This window comes from Prinia subflava, chromosome 2 (genome assembly GCF_021018805.1).
Source record: "Prinia subflava isolate CZ2003 ecotype Zambia chromosome 2, Cam_Psub_1.2, whole genome shotgun sequence".
NCBI lineage: Eukaryota > Metazoa > Chordata > Aves > Passeriformes > Cisticolidae > Prinia > Prinia subflava.
In genome coordinates, this window is record NC_086248.1 from 20,846,353 (window position 1) to 20,858,845 (window position 12,493).

Sequence of the window (12,493 nt, forward strand, 5' to 3'; positions counted from 1 at the left end):
ATAATAATAGTAAAACAAACTAACAAAACAACCCAGAAAACTAAAAATAGCCTACAAACAGCTTTGCATGTGCAAAGACACTGGTGGCAAGTCAGTGCAGACACACCAGTGCTGACTGGTGTGCTGGACGTGCCCACAACGTGATGGACTCAGTGAGCAAAGGCTGCAAAGCCCACCTAATTAGATGGGTAAATAACTGAGTGTGGATCCGTATGCAGCTCTGTGCTGCCACGGGTGCACTATCTGCAGGATTCTACTTTGCTTACTTAGAGAAGCCAGCTTGCATAGGCTGTGAGCTACACTCTGAGCCTGTTACCTAGGAAGGCTTAAAGCTTCCTGATTCATAGGGTGTGGAGTGAATATTTCATCTGGATAAAATAATTATTTGGTTAAATTATTCCTGACCTCCTTAAATGAGAAGTTCTGCTAAGAATCAACCAGCTGAGGACTGAGTGATTAATTTTTGATGTGATCTACTGGCTAATTTTGGCTGAGGAACTGTGCATTTCCTCCAGCTACCATGATAGCCCAATCCTGCAAGACAGCCTCTGAGCTGGGAATGGCAGCAATGCAGCTCCTGGTGCAGCCAGTGGGAGAAAGAAAATAAATGTATTACCTTGTCCTGGAAGAGCATGGCCCTGACAAGCTCTGAGCACATGTGCTCTGGATCAGGATGCTGTTTGGTGACCCCGTCATGGGAAAGGCATTCAGCACCAATGCCTATTTCTGCACTGAAAACATCACAGTAGTATGCCTTCTAGGAGGAATACTTTGCTTTGCCTGAGGTGGATTAAACAGAAAGGTATGTGAGATGAAAAAAACTTCCCTCTACTATTTCTTCATTTGGATTTTATTTTTCTTTTTAGCCAGAGAAACACTTGATAAAATTCTTTTGTGCCTGTGTTTCCTTTTTATTACTGAGCACCACTGCTGGTACATGACACACACAGAGCATGGGCTGCATGTCCAGAAGGAAGTCTGCTGTATGTGACTGGGCAGGGGCCACCTGAGGTTTCTGGGACAGAGCACAGCAAAGGCTTCCCTTCCTGCCTCTACTCTTGTTGCCCCAGGCCAACTGCCCCTTGCAGAACACAGGATCTCAGCAGATCCTGATGGCCAGCAGCAGCATCACAATAATCTACCAGTCCCCTTGAATATTTGTCCCATCAGTTGGGCTACAGAAATGCATGTCAGGCACCAAGCTACATATCCTGTAAACTGTGTGATACCTGATTTTTTTTATGACATGGTCTTTCTACACTGGGACAATGATTCATCTCATGTAATTCAGGCATTTAAAAATTGTCTACAGCTGTACCAGTCTGACTTTACAGCAAATGGAGAAAAATAAGAAATACCAAAGGATGATTCACCTCATCCTAGGATGTCAGAGATAGGTGAGAAAAATTGCCCTTCAGACATAGTTATTCCTGTACAATAATTATAAATGGAGCCTTGGGAATTCAGGTTAAGTAGGGAAATCAAGCGACTAAACCAGATGATTTCTACAATGGGTGTCCCAGTTTTTTCATCACCTCAACTTCTGCAAGAAACTGAGGCTAATTGATGAGCAGCCTTATTCTCCATGGCAAGTGTCCTGGCCTATGATCCACAGAGCAGCAGTATTTTTCAAAAGAGGTCAGCAACTCCTTTATATTTGTTTTCACTAATGGGTTTAATGACAAAGCGGCATGGGGAACTGTAAAGAAACTCAGTGGGAAGAAAGCAGACTGAGTTACAAACTTAGGGAATTGCTGCCCAAAGCTGAACTTTCATAAAGCAGAATTGAGGTCATTTTACCTGATCTGCTTCTGGCAATGTTCAGTGAGGGCAGAAGATGAAGTCTGCAACAGCGAAGTGCTACCTGACTTCTCAGGCTATTATTTCCACGGGAACTGGATTTTGTACAGGTCTTCTGCTGGCTCTAGCCACAGAGGCAAGCATGGCCCATAAAAACACAATATGCTACTTCCTACCCACCACTGGTTTTCAAAATGTCTCCACAAACTAAAAGTCAGACACCTCTGTACACTCATACTGGAATTTGATGTGGCAAGTAAAGCTGAGGAGAAACTAAGAAAATCCAGTAGTGGTTAAAATTTTCATGTATTCAGAAAGCATGAGTCAGAATGATCTCATAAGATCTCAGATATTATATTGCTGCCACGGTCACATAACTCTCATCAGTATGAATAGAAGTCAGGCACCTTAAGGAGAGACAATATTCCACAGAGAAATAGAACAGCAGAGATTTTAAAAGTGAAAATAATTTCCGATAGCTGCATCAGTCATCTAATTTTAGTGTCATCTTGAATTATATAGTATTTAAAGTAACATGAAACAGCAAGAATATTAATTCCTGATGTCTCAGAGAGGAGTTATTTCTGGCAGGTTTTAATGGATCTGCTGTATCACATGGAAGTTTCTTCCAGCTAGCCAGGAATAAAACCACATACAAAACTTACATCCTAACCTTGTAGTGGACCCACACCAGGGGAAAGTGACAAATTGCAGTTATGCTAAGGCCACGGGTTGTGGTTACTGTCTCTTCTACAACCCTGGTGACACTTTATGATCGTTGCTTAGCTATTTCATAGCACCCAGAAGAGCACTGCCTCTCTCACTGGAGATCAGAGGTGACCTCTCCTTGAACACCAGCCTCTGGTGAAGGGCTGCTCTGAAGTCAGTGCACAACATGAGCGGAGCCAAGGGTTTCAAGTGGTTACAGTTACCCAGCACTGCGTGCAAGCATCTTAGTTTATTAAGTGCTACATCAACACCTTAGAGTTTTTAGCACAACTGATGTCAAAAAGTAGAAGCAATGGGACAAAATGCAGGAGAAGACACCCAGCCACGCTTAGCCATCACAACCATGATGCTGGAAGAACATACAGCTGCAATGACCACACTGCCAGCACAGCAGCAATTAATTGTCAGGTTGATTTGAGACAGGAGACAGTAGTAGCTTTTCAAGTCTGCTCAGGAGTGTCTCCCAAGGCCAGGAGCCACTCACTGGGCACTGCAGGGGAACCAGTCTGACAGGACCTTGGAGTCAGTGGAGATGGAAAAAGAGAACATCTGCAGCTGAATAGTGTTTTGAGGCAGCAGTAGCATAGGAAAACTATGAATTCCTATGTATTTATAAGGAAAACTTTGTATTCCTTACAAAGACAATATGATACATCCCAGCACCAGGAACAGGTCAGAAAGACCGGACAGGACGGCACGTCTGCTGTCTCGGCAGAAATCACACTGCAGCCTGCGGCGGGGCCTGAGCTGGGTTAGGTACCACTGCCCGTGTCGGGAGCAGACCCAGAGCACAAATAACATAACGTGGAGAGCTTTTTAAGAAACTGAAGAGAGGGTCCAGTCCTGGGAATCCCGATGAGAGTCTCAGCGTCGAAACGCAGGAGAAAATGGGACTCTGGTGCCGATTGCACCTGGCCTCCGCCGGCAGACACCTGCATACCGCAGCGGCTCCGTGCGGGCAGCCTCCCGGGCGGGGCCGGGGCCGCGGCCCTCGGGGCTCCGGCCGGGCCGCTGCGGCTCCCGCGGCGAAGCCCCGGGCCCGCCTCACGCAGGGAGCGGCGCCGCCGCCCCGCTTCCCTCGGCTCGGCTCCCGGCCCCGCCCGGAGGTGAGGGAGGGCCCGGCGCTCCCCGCCGGCGCCACGGGGGGAGTTTCTCCTCAGCGCGGGCAGGTGGGGCCCTCCGCCGCCGCCCCGCCTCACCCCGCGGGGCAGCGCGGGCTCCCCTCGCCGGGAGCCGCCGCCAGCAGCAACAGGTCCGTGCCCGCGCCTCCCTCCGCCTGCCGGGCGAACAAAGGGGCTGAGCGCGGCCGGCCCCTCCGCCAGCCCGGCCCCCGCTCTTCAGCCATTTGCCCCGCCTGGCATCGCGGCGCCGCTCCCCCGCCTCCCCGGCCTCCCCCGCCCGCTGCCGCTGCCGGGCGAGGCGCCGGGGCCGCCGTGCTGCGGGAGCTGCCCGGGAGCGTGCGGGGCTCGGCGCCGAAAGGTGAGCGGGGAGGGGCGGGACGGGAGCGGGGCCGGGCGGCGGAGCCCCTGGGGAGGGCCGGTGCCGGTGTCTGCCGATATCCGCGGGAAGGACCGCGGGAAGGACCGCGGGAAGGACCGCGACGTGGAGCCGCGGGAGCCGCGCGTGTGTGAGAGGGGTTGTTGGGCACTGCCAGGTTTAATCGTGCTCTTGTATCTTTCCTCTGGCCCCCTTAATCCGCCTCCCCTGGGCAGCGAGACGGCCGGGCATGTCCCCATATCCCTTCTCCATATGTCGCAGAAGAGCCTGAGTATAACCCTGATGCCTGAGTATTTTATTTTTTTTTATCCTGCTGACCTATTAAAAATCTAAATGACTCTTACGCTAACGTTTGGGGATGTGTAACAGCAGGAGATTGCTTCCCGCTGTAAATTCTTCATGGCGTGCTACCCCATCCTGCTAAAAGCACACGCACACCCTGGGTGCACATACGCATGCAGGATTTTGCAGGGTGGAAGATGCCTCAAAAAAACTTGTACTGAATTTCAGTAGGTAGGTTTTTATGTCTGGTGCTTTAAAGCAACAAAAAGCAGGCTCCCGAACCCAAACTTACACGTAGTAAATGATAGTATTAAAACCTGTAGTCAACTTTTTTCACCCATCAAGAAAAAATAAAACCTCTAGAAATAATAATATTCTGTAAAGCTTTTCCACAGCAATTAAATCAAACAATAGAAAACTGGAGCAAAAAGCTAGGAAAAAAAGTAGGGCAATAAATAGTAGAATAGCAATAAAATAGAACAATCCTTCTGTATGATCTGAGAGGCAAAACGGCTCTCTATTTTCCAGGGACTTAACCAGCTGTCTCACAAAAAGGAATTAAGTGGAATGTTTGTGGAAAATAATAATTAAGTTGTCACTAGTATTGACAAAGCAATATTTCCTCCCTTGTTTAACTGTTTGGCCCATCCTACTTGTTCTGCATTCTCCCATTCCCAGGGCCCATCACACAGCATTTATTCACTCTTTAATTAGGACATGCAGTGCATGCCAGTGGGATGCTCTGGTCATCCACTGCTAATGGCACTGTTTGATGAGAACCTGCCAAGAGCCAGGACTGGTCCTGTGCCTGCCCCAGCTCCTCTGTGCTCTGCAGGACTTGCTCCTGGCAGTGGTGCCGCTGAAGTCAGTGGTGCCGCTTAGAAGCTGGAGTTTGCAGGGCTGCACCTTGATAATACCAAAAGCTGAAATCTGTAGTAGCTTTCTGTCTTCCATAAATTCTGTGTTTGCATCACTTTTCAGTATAACAAATAGTCCAAAGACATGGACAGACTTGAAATGTCAGTAAATATTAAAGCATTGTTATTTGGCAGGAACATTCAATGGAAGTCATTAACTGGCTTTACTATGGTAAAGCAGGATTATAGTATTTAAGGCTGGCCTAGGTTACCATAGAGACAACGATGTGGTGAGATGACTGCGTCCAGATCCTACTTACCAGGGGTTTCAGCATCCTGTAGTATCCTGTGGCAAGAGGATATTAGGGGCAGCTGAGTGCTAAAGAAGGGTATAATATAACATGAAAGGAAATCCTGCAATTTCTTTTAAGGTAGAATTAAACTTTTTTGAATTTTTTTTTCTTGGTGGGATATTTTGTGGATTTTGCAGGGATTTTTCTGTTTATCCCTACTGACATTATACAGCATTGCAGTTGGGAGCCTGTTTCTTGTCTCTGAACAGAAGCAGAGAAGTCATTTATACCACTTAACCTCCTTGAAAATACCTATTTTAAAAATGAGCTCATTTTCAGGGTGTTTTATCTCATTACCCTTCTCAGGACATTACATTTTTAGTCCTGGTGTTTTATTTTTCAGTGAAATTGTCATCATCTATTGTTTCTGTTTAATGTTTGGTCTCTGTGTTGTTTTGTCAGCGAGCAGGCATGATTAGTTCCTTTCATTGAAGAAGAATTACTTTATAGCTATTCAGGATTTGACATCCAGTTTAACCTGATGTGTGACTGAGCTCTCATTGAGCAGGAAGGGACCCTGCTCTCTCCGTAGCCAGGGCCATAGATTCCTGCCTGATTCCCTGAGCCAGAACTCTTCACCATGTGACAACACAGTGAATGGACAGAGATTTTGCCTTCCTCCTGTAGTTAATTAAGCAAACACTCAGTTTACACTGCAGATGTTGGCATTACAAGTGGGGCTAGTCCTGTGAACAGTGTTTAAATCTGTGTGTAACTCTCTGCAGGATCAGGACCAATTGGTTGGCAGTGCTGCACCCGTTTTTTCATGCTGAAATGCTCCTTGGATGCTAACTGGCAGTTTTGGCTTCGGAAGGATCACAAGACTGGGTCAGTATTGTATATGGGGGATTGGGTGTTAATGCAAAAAAGAGCTGGCTGGGTTGTTTGGTTCTGAACTGCACATTTGCTACTTCCCAGTTTCTTTCTTATACCTCATCAGCGAGGATGGCAGGAATTCATGATGGGTTAAGTCAGTTTATTTAATGCAAAACAAGCACGAGAAAAAAATCCAGTGGTTCTACAGATTCTCTATCTTGTGTCAGGGGGAGAAGAAAGATGTGTCACATCAGGTGTGATGTTTCACAAGCTGCCATTTCTGTGCCTCTGGCTGAAACAGACAGGTTGACAGCTTCTTTTAACTCACTCAGAAACATGCCAGAAACTGCAGTCATAATATACAAATCAACCTATGTTGGTCAAGCAGCTTCCATGCTGTTATGTTGTCTGTCACAACATGATTTGCATTAATTGAAGTTATTTTACATTTACTCATTCATAGATTAGCACAAGCTCTTTTTTGTTTTTCTGGACACTGACTCTCCAGGAGTACTTAAGGAGCTCGGTAAGTTTTGCATCTCAGCTTTGGATCTCTAACTGCTGGAAGGCTGCTGGACTTCTGAATCATTTCAAACTATCAACCTGTCAGAGTTACACAATGGTTTTGTTTTTTTTTCTTGGAAGCAGTTCTGCTTTTTTCTCTTTCCCCCTTTCTTGTAAGTCGATTGGAAAAACAGGCCCTAAGCTCTGGAAATGAACTAATATTTCTGGAACCCATATTTTAGGTGTTAGACAGTAAGAACTAAAAGCCAACCCTTTGCTATTGGAGTGGCATGTGAGCAACAAATGTTCTGATTCCGTCAGTCAAAGACAAATCTGTTCATGGGAGAGTTTTTCCTCTTATCCTGTATTTTCTTTCATCTTTCTTTGTACAGCAACTCCCCGCATTGCCTTAGTTCAAAAGAAAGCTGCTGTTTACCTTTTTCTCTACAGTTGTGGTGGATTAACCCTGGCTAGATGCCATGTGCTCTATTACTCCTCTCTCCAGCTGGACAGGGGAGAGAAAATAAAATGTAAGCCCTGTGGGTCAAGATAAGCACAGTGAGTTATCACTGACCAGTTACTGTTACGAGCAAAACAGAGTCGACTTAGGGAAATCAGAGTAGGATAATGAGAAATAAACCCAAATCTTACGAACATCTTCCTACTATACTTCTCTTTTTTTTTTCCAGGCTTAACTTTACACTTGAATTCTTCACCTTTCCCCCTTCCCCAGTGGTATACAGGGACATGGACAGGGCATTGTGGTCACTTCATCACATGTTGTCTCTGTTGCTCCTTCTTCCTCACAATCTTCCCCTCCTATAGCAAGGGAGAAGGTTCTCCACAAAATTCTCTAGCATAAGTCCTTCCCATGGGCTGCTCTTCTTCACAAACTGCTTCAGCATGAGTCTCTCCCTTTGGGTACAGTCCTTCAGGAACAGACTGCTCCAGCATGGCTCCTCTGTGGTGTCACAAGTTCTGCCAGCAAATCTGCTCTAGTGTGGGCTTCCCACAGGACTGTGGCATCCACAGCATCCACCTGTTCCAGTGTGGGATGCTCCACCATTAACCTTCATGGCCTGCAGGGGCACAGCTGCCTCACCATGGGCTGCACCATGGGCTGCAGGGGAATCTGCTGCAGCTCATGGTGCACCTCCTCCCTCGCCTCCTGCACTGACCTTGGAGCCTGCAGAGTTGTTTCTTTCACATATTCTCACTCCTGTGTTCTCTGGCTGCAGTTGGCTCCTGTGCAGTAACTTTTTTCTCTTTTCCGGAGTTTACTTTGTCATCCCAGAGGCACTACCACCATCACTGATGGGCTCTGCTTTGGCCAGTGGAGGGTCTGTCCTGGAGCTGACTGGCACTGGCTTTATCAGACATGGGGGAGCTTTTGGCAGCTTCTCACAGAAGCCACCCCTGCAGCCCTCCCACTGCCAAAACCTTGCCAAAACCCAGTACAACAGTGTAAGATGCTCATGAAGTTACTGGGAATTTTCCTTGACTGCAGTGGGGTTGGAATTTAAAGTGATGTCAGACTCTGGCTTTATCAAAATTCTCTTTGAAACTAGGGTGGCAGTTTCCAGTTGCAGGCTACTAACACAAGCCTGTTTCTCTTCAAAGCCATGGAAGTGAGCAGTACACAAACATACTTCTTCAATAACAATTGATAATTGAGTTTTGAAGTTTGGTTTCCACAGTAGATGCAGAAACAGTAAATGTCATTTGAGTGTATTGTAGTGTGAGCTTCGGAGTTTGTCAGTGCCATATGTCCCAAAAAGTTTTAAATTTTGATATAGGAAACAGAGGACAAGACTGTTCATGTGCATTTGTGTGATAAAATTCACTGGTGCTGCTTTTTGTTCTTCAGGATGAGGTCTGTACCACTCATTCTCTAATAGAAGACCTTTGAGACAGGCAAGAGAGTTGGAAGAATCTGTTAGTCCAATACCTGGATAGTATTTCTGTCAAGATATTTTGCAGCCTTATGGGAAATAAATACTTGGATTGTACCTCCAAAATCAGGCAGCTTTTCACATGACAGTGGCTGAAAAGCCTCAGTATCTGCTTTGAGGATTTGTTGTTGTGTATCTAAAATCTTTCCAGTCAGAACCAAAGTTTAGACTTGACTAAAACATCACAATCTCAAAATGGTCAGAACCACAAACCAGGACCCCTGAATCTAAGCTTCTTCTCACACCTCCCAAATCATAAAACTAAACATCTCTCTGTCTTGCATTCTGGTGTAAAAGTTTTACTTCTTATTCTGGGCCCTGGCTGTATAGCTCTGTCCAGATTGCAAAACTAATAAATGCAAGGAATAGCACTGTGACTGTTGAACATGCTGCATATTTAACTCCATGCCTTAGCAACCCTTTATTCTGTAGCACTTGGAAATGACAAGTTTGAATCATAGATTAGTCAGGCATACTACAGTCTTTACTTCTACTCTGTGTCAAAAAGTCCAAAAGCACATGGGACAGTCCTGTGATCATCATCACCTTTCATGGTTGTGTTGCCAGTCTGTATGTCTCTTCAGAAAGAGCAAGGATCATTTTGGGGAAAGAGAATTCCAAAGTGAAAAGCAGCATGTACATTTCTTCAAGGTATTCAGGGTGATCTATTTGACACCTGCTTTTCCATCAAGGCCACTGGCCAAAACGGAGAAACTGAATAGAAGTGAGATGAATGATCTGAGCAGAACAGCATTTTGACCTAATTCATCCAGAAGTTACTGGCTTGGTACAGGAGTAAAATTCTTTGGCCTGTTCTTGCAGGAATAAGATTAGATAACCAGGCAATATTTTCTGTCCCTTTAATTTAGACACATCTGTCTTGTTCAATGGAAAAAAAAAAACATTATAGTGGGAGATACTGAATTGCCTGCTCTAAATTCTTGATGTAAAAGTTGAGCTTAGTCAGAGAAAGCAGTGCCAGAAAACCTTTGCCTGAACACTCAGGCTCAGCATATGAAATTCCCATTATAGTAAAAAATGTTATGCATCCAAGGCGGAAAGTGTCAGGCTATGAAAATAAGGGTATCTTAATAGAAACCTATTTTATTTCTGTCTCAGAATGGTCAGCAGGTGTTAGCTTCTACTAATGTAAACAGCATGCATTACAGTCAATTTTCTCTTCTTTCTATGTTTAGTTCCAATGATTGCATAAAGTAATTCCATACTTTGTTGAGCCCTCAGTTGCATCATTGCTGCTAAAAGCATTCCCATTGTTTGGTAAAATCTGGGCTGAGAGCCTACAGGTACTTTTGATAGTAAAGGCTTGCCACAGAAGTAGCTGTGACTGCAGCATGCGCTTCTGCTTTGAGATCAGCAGAAGCAGAAGTGTTTTTCAATGCTAGCACAAGCCAGAATGGCTTAGATCTCCAGGCAATGTAGCTGAGCCCTGACCCACTAAAGGCAATGGGAAGAAGTACAGAAACTTCGCATTTGGCAGGGAGCAGAACCCAGGATTCTTCTTTCTCACCCTCAAAAACATTTTTATTGTTTCTCTGAAAAGTAATACTGCTTTAGTCTGGAGGAGAGTAACCCTTTTTTCAAAGACTTGATGGTTTGGGCACTTGGTTGGTACTTGGGGGTTTTAGTCTTGTCAGGTAAAGGAAGGGGTAGTGGCAAGTTTCCCATGGGGCTTGGTGAGAGCTCTAATTATTGTACAGAAAAGCAAAGTAGCAGCAAGAGTTACTACTGCTAGCTTTTAAAGTACTTTAGGTTTATCCTGTAGAGGATTCTGGGTTGAGGCACCCAGATCAAGAACTGAAGTCCCCTTATTGCACAAGCTAAGCACTTCATCACTGTGGTCTTTGGTATTTTTCTACTGACTAGCCCTTGGTAGCTCTCACGCGCTGATTTTTGAGGATCCAAATCAGTTGGCATCTAATTGTATCCACCCATGTATATGTGTGCAGAACCTGTGTGTATGCTCCAGATTCCATTCCAGGAGCTGGTTACAGGTAGATCAGCAGTGCTGTGAAGCTCAGACACACAGCATCTGTTTCTCTTGCAGGAGAACTGGAGGTGTATCCCACCCACAGATCAATTCTGTGTGGGAATATGGCCCCATGTCTCTCCACCTTGGCTTGATTTTCATGAAATAAATAAAAGGAGTCAAACATCTGTGAGTCACCCAGTAGGTCACAGTTACAGGACCAACAGCAAAGTGTACCAGCAGCATTTCTGAGAACTCTCTGCAAGCTAATTCCTTTCCTTCTTTCAGATTAGGGCTGTCATGCTGGAGGTTTTGCTCTGCTATCTGATCTGGCTGTCTTAGGTCTCACATCTTTGCTGCATTGATAAACGGCCAGATAAACCTGCCCTCAAAGTCAGCCTTTGCCATGTTTAGCACTGTGGCAGGTCTCTCCATATTTGAATCCAGTCCAAAGTCTGTGTAGAGACAACATCTGCAGGAACCTGGAATTCTTCTTGAAATCAAACTAACTGTAATGTAATTTTTAGTTGCAGCTAGAATGACTGTAAACATTAAGTTTGAAGAGGTATCTGGGCGAAGAAACCATATATAATCTCCAAAAATGAGAAGGGTGCCATTCACCAGGCATCTAAAGGATGCATCTCTGCCTTTCTTAGCATAACTTAATTTATCTGTAAATCAGTGAAACTGTTCAGTTTCTAAAAGTGGGCCTTTTTCTTTTCTTATGTACCAGATCTAGAGTTTGTCTGGGAAAAAATGTATTTTCATTACTGTCTCCTCTAGAAGTATTACTCTCTTCTCCTAGGTATCAGTCTCAGAAACAGACTGAGACTGTTTGCTTCCCTTTGAAGTCTGTTGCAACCTCTCACATTCGGTCTTTCTCAAGCACAGTGGTGACATACTTTGGCAGTTTTCTGGTGCTTTGGGCTCTTCAGTCTGCATGTGCCTTCCATAATAATATAAAAAGAAAAATCCAGTTTTATCTTACAGCAGGAATTTAATTTCCTCCAAAAATGTTGCCTCGTCTTCCGTATTAAATGCAGTACAGAGCAGGTGTGTTGGAAGAGTACAGCACATTTATGGAGATCAAGTGCTCTTCTGGAATACAAAACCAAGCCTGACTCTACTTTGGTTTTCAAAAATCTGTCTAAACTAATTTGCTGGTTTGCTTGACTTGGCTTCTCAGTGGATATTCTGCTCCTTCTTTGTTGGTACCAACATTGCCAAAGTGTTTGTAGAGACTTTGAATATGTTTGTAATTTGTTGACAATACAGTTCAATACTGAAAAGCATTTCTGCAGTCAACACACCACATTACACTACATTACACACTAATGCTTAAATGAGGCTTTTAATCATCACAAGCTGATGCTTTGCTTCTAGTCAGTGCTCCTGGTGTATGGCAGTTTCCAGAATTTAAGGTCAGAAAGGATTTCTAGACCAACTAGTCTGCTCCTGTCAAATTTTATTTACCCTTGCTTCCCAAGTGCCTTCCAGCAAGGCACATACTCAAGATCCCTTTCATCACAACAGAGTAAGGATCTTCCCATGTCAGATGAAAAGTCCACCTAGACCAGCATCATGCCTCCTACGTGAACCACAATCCAGTATTGACAGAAGTATGTGGCAGGATAAAAATGTGTATTTCTCCATGGGATACTTCTTTGTCTTTGAATATTAATACCCTTACTCAGGTTCCTCCTAAGAATAATGTAC